General features: G+C 36.3%; 1 long non-coding RNA gene across 1 annotated transcript; it reads left to right on the forward strand.

Moving 5' to 3' along the window:
- The first annotated feature begins 2,386 nt into the window (after positions 1 to 2,386).
- On the forward strand, positions 2,387 to 6,002 carry LOC149130965 (uncharacterized). The gene is made up of 2 exons (XR_016238493.1): positions 2,387 to 2,675; positions 5,858 to 6,002. It is a non-coding gene; the product is annotated as an uncharacterized LOC149130965 (long non-coding RNA).
- Positions 6,003 to 7,899: the final 1,897 nt, after the last annotated feature.

Consider the following 7,899-nt stretch of genomic DNA (forward strand, 5'->3'; position numbering starts at 1 on the left):
TGCAGAAATGTGATCTTGTCGGTCTGTATACCTTTAATACGCTCAAAACTAAATTCATTTCTATTGATATAAACGACAGGGTGGCGTTATCACATCACGCTAAAGAACATATAAATTTAGAAAAGAATTAATCAATACCCTAAAAATTTCACCTATTTATCGATTATGTATTACCCACTACTTTGAGCAATTAATTTCTTAATTAATCACAATCAACATAACCACAAACAGACACAAACCACGTAATAAACAGGAAGACAAAGTTACATACATAAATACGAAGTTTTAACCACTCACCCAACTTCAGTCAACTTCAACCAAATAAAAACATCGAAAGCTGAATCTGCAATCTGCTAATTAATAAAGAAACCTTCGATCCCCTACCGCAACAATGCACTAGAAGCTAACGGTCATAAAGATTACATTAGATATACACCAGTTCCTTGTCAAGTGATAGTATGTGGTCTAGTGGTTACGATGTTGCACTCGTGATCGTAAGATCGTAGTTTCGATACCCGGACTGGGTGGGGTGTTGTATTATTGCGCAAAACGCTTGTTTCACATTGTTCCTTCAGTCTGCTCAGCTGTAAGTGAGTAACTCTGCAACGGGCTGGCGCCCTGTTCAGGGGCAACGTTGTGATCTTAGTCTGTTATATATTATGGAAAACGGGTAGCCAGCCCTCTGTGCCCTAGGACTCAAGACACTAATATCCTGGGGTTGATGATGATGATTCCCTTGCCACCCTCTTAAAAATGCAGACGTCATTACATCATCTTCTTTAATCCACATTTTTCAGGAAATGTTTAATCAAATATTGCAAACATTTGTTATCCTTAACTAACCAGTATTTTTCTGTCGACTGCCTTTACAAGAAATTATTCAAGAGAAATAGCTTAAAATTAAACTACAGCTGTGCCATAATACAAACCTTTCCAATCTCTTTAATCAAAACGGCGCAACAATCTGACATATAAGTTATACTCAAGAAAGAGAGTGTATTTGATAGAAATTGTTGAAATACGTATGTGCTTCATATGAGTAGCGAATTGTGGAGGATGGTATTCCCTGTACTAGTTCGAATTACAAAATCAGCCCCCTCCTAAAATGAAGTAAAAAATCTGAAAATTTGTCATGTTAAACATTCATTTCTTATTCATCTGAACCAAAAAATTTATTGAGAAAAAATTTGACGAAAAAGTTAGACGTTTAAAAACCGAAAAACTGTCTATTTTTAGCCAATAATAAACTTTCGTTGTAACGAAGTGTCAACTTTAAGGTTGTGTAAGGTTGTCCCCTGTGTGATCTGTTCATTGTAGGTTTCTAAATAAAGATAAATACCTTATAAAGTCACGTTTTTATTTTATATTTAAAATATTTTTTTTGTTATATTAATGTATTTGTTTGTATCTGTTTGGGTAAATTTTTACAAGTACATCCGCATTAGCAGCTATTTGCGATAACGGTGGGTCCTTTATGGCAAATAGCTGTTACGTGGTAGCAGGGCGTGTCAGAAATAGCAGCCAAATCTTTCTTTTCTGGATTCCGGGAAACTTCGAGGTCCCCCACCACCTTTCCCCTCTTTATTTTCCGTAAAAAAGTGGCTTGCAGCGGGTTTGGCGGTCAGATACGCTGAATACTCGCGAAAAATTCGAGGTATTTCTGTTTTTTTTTTCCTTCCTGTTCTTACTAATGAACGTTCATTACATCCATTGCGAGTGCATCGCCAGTACAAATCCCCACGAGCCACTTTCTTTGTCGTATGATGCCTAGATTTACTATACTCTTTTTTTAGAGATAACACCCTTCTCTTTGAAATAATATGCAGCATCTACCTCTGTTTTCAATATCTCCTCCAGGCTGGTACAGTTAAACGACTTGGATGTGGCCATTCTAGGCTTTTATCAACAAGCAAAAACTAAACAAACACAGAAAAACTTCACGAAAGGTGAAAAATGTATAAAAACACAGAAAACTCCATGAAATATATTTAGACTAGTACGAAAATTCACGAAAATTCACGAAAAATACCTAAAATAAAATTCTAAATGATATAAGCAGAGGTAATGTACGTTAGCAAAATCGAAACATGTACAGAGAGACCGCGTGTAGACGAGAAGATTCAGCACAGCGAGGCAAAATAGGGGTCTAGTTAGTTAGAGTCACAAAATCAGCCCCCTTTAATTTTAATCAGATTGTTTTCAAACTTGGGCAATGGACGGAGTTCGGAATTTTGATTACACTCAACTAATTACTTAAATTAAAGAATCTGATGTTGTTTGGAATTAAAGTTGAAAAATTTGTGTAATTTTAGCCAATCAACAGACAGCGAAGCATTAACAGCTAGTTACTATAGCAACATATGACAACTTATACGTTATATTTTGCGGTCTATTTTGTTTCATTCGCAAAATCTGCATTTTTAAAAGGAAGTAAAGAAAATCTGAAAATCGGTTATATTGATGCAGTTTTCCACGTTTATTTCTGTGAAGCCATGAACTCCTGGAGAAAAAATTTGAAGTAGAAGTTACAGACATTTAACAATCGAAAAAACTGCCTATTTTTAGCCAATAATGAGATGGAAATTTTCTGCGTTGTAGCGGCGTCAACTTAGTGGTGTCAACTTTAAGGTTGTACCCGGTGAAATTTATACTTTAGCATCCAACTCGAATAACACGTAAGGGAACAATTTTCAAATTTTTTACTTTCTTTTAAAAATGCAGATTTTGTGAGTGAAACGGACTAACTCCTACATAAATTATGTATACATACATTCATATAATATTTTCGGACACTTTGACAAAAACTGAAGACTAGGCCAAGCTATAAATTATGTATACATCCATTCATATATTGTGTGTGTGTGTGTGTGTGTGTGTGTGTGTGTGTGTGTGTGTGTGTGTGCGTGTGTTTGCTAGTGTCTGTTTTCTTTTTGTTTTTGTTTACTTATACACATCAACAAATGAGGCAATGAGGTACTCTCTGTATGGTTGTTCAATTTACAAGAAATAACAACCAAATCTCCCTCATACTAGGCTCTTGTTAGTATTAAGGGAAAGGAAAAAATGTTTACATTTTGTTCGAATTTTTTAATGCTTCTGTCCATTGCTTGATAAAAGAAAAAAGAAAATTGGAAAATCCTGACCAAAACATAGAAATTCTAACTTAACAAAAAATGTAGAAAGAGAACGAAAAAATTCTGCTTTCCAAAGCCAAAAGATGTGTTTTTAGCGGAGATGTAATTTTATAATTAAAACAAATTCAAAATTTAAATTTCGGAACATAAGACTTACCACGTTATCTGGTGTATGGCCGCAGTTCAAATGGGTACAAAACCTAAAACAGACGTGTGTGTGGTTGGATCTTTAATAGCAAGGGGTCAATTTAAGTTCAATCGCAGAAAGGAATTCAAAACGGCAATACACGCAATCATATCTCTTACTCTCTTTTACTCTTTTACTTGTTTCAGTCATTTGACTGCGGCCATGCTGGAGCACCGCCTTTAGTCGAGCAAATCGACCCCGGGACTTATTCTTTGTAAGCCTAGTACTTATTCTATCGGTCACTTTTTGCCGAACCGCTAAGTGACGGGGACATAAACACACCAGCATCGGTTGTCAAGCATTGCTAGGAGGACAAACACAGACACACACACACACACACACACACACACACACACACACACACACACACACACACCCACCCACACACACAAACACCCACACACGTATATATATATATATATATATATATATATATATATATATATATACATATATACGACGGGCTTCTTTCAGTTTCCGTCTACCAAATCCACTCACAAGGCTTTGGTCGGCCCGAGGCTATAGTAGAAGACACTTGCCCAATGTGCCACGCAGTGGGACTGAACCGAGAACCATGTGGTTGGTAAGCAAACCCATATACACAAACACATACACAAACACATACACAAACACATACACACACCTATCAGCCACTCCCAAAAGCTAGTTTCATCTAAAATTCTGACCACCATTCTTTATATATTTGCCCCCACACACACACACACACACATTCAGGTTTTTGCTTTTATTCATTGCTTTTTTTTCTTTTAGACGTCTGTCACTATTCATCTGCTTTTAGTTTTTGGTTTTGCTTTGGGGGTTTCACTTTAGCGACACCAGTTTACACATAGTACCAGGAATTTGGTTGGTGCCGTCAAAGTGGAAGAAGTGTTTTTTAAATTTTTTTAAAATTTGAAACAAAACGGCATGGTTTTTTTTTTACCTGGCTGGCGCAGAGATGTGAAAATATGGCTACTACTCGTTAATTTCAAATTAAACTTACCAAAGTCGAGGATCTTCGAGTGCCCGCCCCCTATCGCCCCCAAATCCCATAACGCCCCCCCCCCTGCCGTCAGCGCTCCTTTACTCCAAAACGCCTCCTCGAGTTCCATATGGCCCCGTTAAGAAACTTTGGGTTAGATAACACTCATGGTGATGATGATGATGATGAGGAGGAGGAGGAGGAGGAGGAGGAGGAGGAGGGGGGGAGGAGGAGGAGGAGGAGGAGGAAGAAATGAGGAGGACGACGAAGAGGAAGGAATCAGTGACATCCTTGTTAATTCGCAGAGAACTCTATTTTTATATTTGGATAATTTTTGGATGTTTTTCTATCTTTTATTTGTTTTTTTTTGTTTTTTCTGTAACATTGCGTCTTCTTCATTCTCTCGTTCTCTCATTCTCTCATTCTCTCTCTTTACCGTCCGATTTCTTCGTATCTATCATCCTCCTCGTCCTCCTTCTGCTGTTCCTCCTTCTCCTTATCTTTCCCTCCTCCTCCTCCTTTCCCTCTTTCTCTTCCTTCTCCCTTCCTTCTCCCTTCCTTCTCCTTCTTCTCCTCCCCTCCTTCTCCTCCTCTCCTCCTTCTCCTCCTCTCCTCCTTCTTCACGCCTCCTTCTTCACCCCTCCACTTTCTCCTCCCCGCCTTCTCCTCCCCTCCGCCTTCCAACCTGTTTTGTTTACCCGTTAATTGATATTGTCAAACATCTGTTGTTGTCTTTGTTGTTGTTGTTGTTGTTGTTGTTCTTCTTCTTCTTCTTCTTCTTCTTCTTCTTCTTCTTCTTCTTCTTCTACTTATTATTATTATTATTATTATTATTATTATTATTATTATTATTATTATCCACTTTCTTCTTTATCTTACTGCTTTATTATTATTATTATCATTATTATTATCATTATTATTATCATTATTACTATTGATAATGCACTATTATTATTATTATTATTATTATTATTATTATTATTAATGTCATTACTATAATCCTGTTGAGATAAAACAAACTCCAACCGAAAAACAACACCAGAATAAAAGAAGCGATTAAAGCAAGAAAATATTTTCTGGTTTTAATAAAAACTGGTTTTAATAGCAATAGCATAATAATAATAATAATAATAATAATAATAATAATAATAATAATAATAGCATGTCATATTTTACCATTTCTTTGTCTACGTGTATATGTGTGTGTGTCTGTGTCTGTGTATGTATATATATAAACCATAATATATATTTATACATATATAAATATATATATATGTGTCACAATATATGTATAAATATATATTATGTTATATATAAATATATATATATGTAAAACAATATACAATACATATATATATACATACATATATATATATATATATATATATATATATATATATATATATATATATATATATATATATACATATATATATATATATATATATATATATATATATATATATATATATATATATATATGCATAACATAATAAATAATAAATACATATACGCATACATACAAAGATATTCTTCTTTTTTTTACCTTATTAGCAACAAAAAGTCGAAAGAGATTTTTTAAATGAAAAACATTAGGAAAAACAAAATAAGACAGCAAATAAAGAATTTAGAAGACAACACAAATTACGTGTATAAAAATAAACAACGGTGTAAAATAATTAAATACAATTTCACCTAATTCGTTGTTTGTGTTTGTGTTTATTAATAATTTTTAGTATACACTTCGGCAATTCTTTGGGGCTTATTATATTGTTATTAAATTCTTATCACACTCGAAGGATAATGCATTCATTCTTACTGTATTCATATATTACTTAGACAATATAGTCTTGTTTTGTACAATATTTCTTTTTCTATTCATCCAACGTGCGTGTGTATGTGTGGCTGAGTGGTTAAGGACCTTGCTATACAAACCTGTGGTTCGATCGATCAAATTCTGATAGAGTGCTTTTCTCTCTCTCTTAATCGTCCCGGGTAAGTAAGAGGTTCGGTGAACGACATCGAAACAAAGGTTGCAAGGCGCCAAATTGGCATATATTACAACCCCTAATTTATCCTCAACTATCTGCGTATAAACACGCTGCTCTCGTCTATTCTTGTTAAAGGGAATTTATGGCCGAAATATTGCCTTGTGTTTATTTTACTCCTTTATTTTCAATAAAGATTGGAGTTGATTTGCTTGTCTACAATTCACCAAGGCAGTGCCCCAGCATGGCTGCAGTCTAATGACTGAAACAAGTAAAAGATAAAAGATAAACAACCTCTGTTATTTATCATATGTGTCTGTTTCTCGGTAGCGTACCGTGACATGAACAAACCGACACCGGTTGTCAAGCGATGAGAGATTAAACGTAAAGACAAGTATACACATAGATATGTGTGAGTGTGTATATGTGACTGACATTCCGTCGGTTACGACGAAGAACATTCCAATTGATCCGAGCAACGGAACAGCCTGCTCATGAAATTAACGTGCAAGTGGCTGAGCACTCCACAATTACTCTCAAGCCATGTCTGACTTTAAGGCAGTCAGGGTCAGCTTGCTGACGGAGAAAAGAGACCAGAGTAAAGCTGAATCTAATCTACCCCCAGATGACGGAGAGCGCTACTGCAACACCTGCAACAGGATCTTTAATTCTCCGATCGCCCAGTATTGCCGCATGAGACGACATGGCAACGCATCGAAATAAAAACTCTCTGTAGCTGTGTCCTTCCGGGCCCTTCTTTGTCGATGCGACGTGAAATTCCAATTTTGCTATAAGGATTTCGATACATCCAAACTTTGTCTCAAGGTGAGCAGGTTTGGGGGAGTGGCAAAGTCGATTACATCGGCCCCAGTGTTCAACTGGTACTTATTTTATCGACCCCAAAAGGATAAAAGCAAAGTCGACCTCGTCGGAATTTGAACACAGAATGTAAAAACAAACGAAATGCCGTGAAGAATTTCGCCCGGCGCGCTAACGATTCTGCCAGCTCGTTGCCTTATATCATATTCATGTTGGTTTCAAATCTTGGCACAAAGCCGGCCTGTTTGGGGTGGGGTGCTTATATCATATTCGTATTGATATGATATTTTTTCAACATTATATTCTTATCACAAGCTCCTAGTGAAGGCTCGTTGTTTGGTGGTTAAAAATGTTGCACTCTCACGGCCATAATATGTCATGAAAGTTCTGTCGATGTATAACTTCAACAAGGAACATCAGAACTTATTGGATGCTTTCACTCATCTTATTTTGTAGTTAATTCATTCTTATTATTAATACGGCGAAGGCGGCGAGCTGGCAAAAACGTTAGCGCGCCGGGCGAAATGCTTAGCGGTATTTCGTCTGCGGTTACGTTCTGAGTTCAAATTCCACCATGGTCGACTTTGCCTATCATCCTTTCGGGATCGATAAATTAAGTACCAGCTACGCACTGGGGTCGATGTAGTCGACTTAATCCCTTTGTCTATCCTTGTTTGTCCCCTCTATGTTTAACCCCTTGTGGGCAATAAAGAAATAAGAAACGTTAGCGCGCCGGGTGAAATGCTTAGCGATGTCGCTACGTTCTGAGTTCAAATTCCACCGTGGTCG

The sequence above is a fragment of the Octopus bimaculoides genome, chromosome 26, assembly GCF_046866305.1.
Source record: "Octopus bimaculoides isolate indiv1 chromosome 26, ASM4686630v1, whole genome shotgun sequence".
Lineage (NCBI taxonomy): Eukaryota > Metazoa > Mollusca > Cephalopoda > Octopoda > Octopodidae > Octopus > Octopus bimaculoides.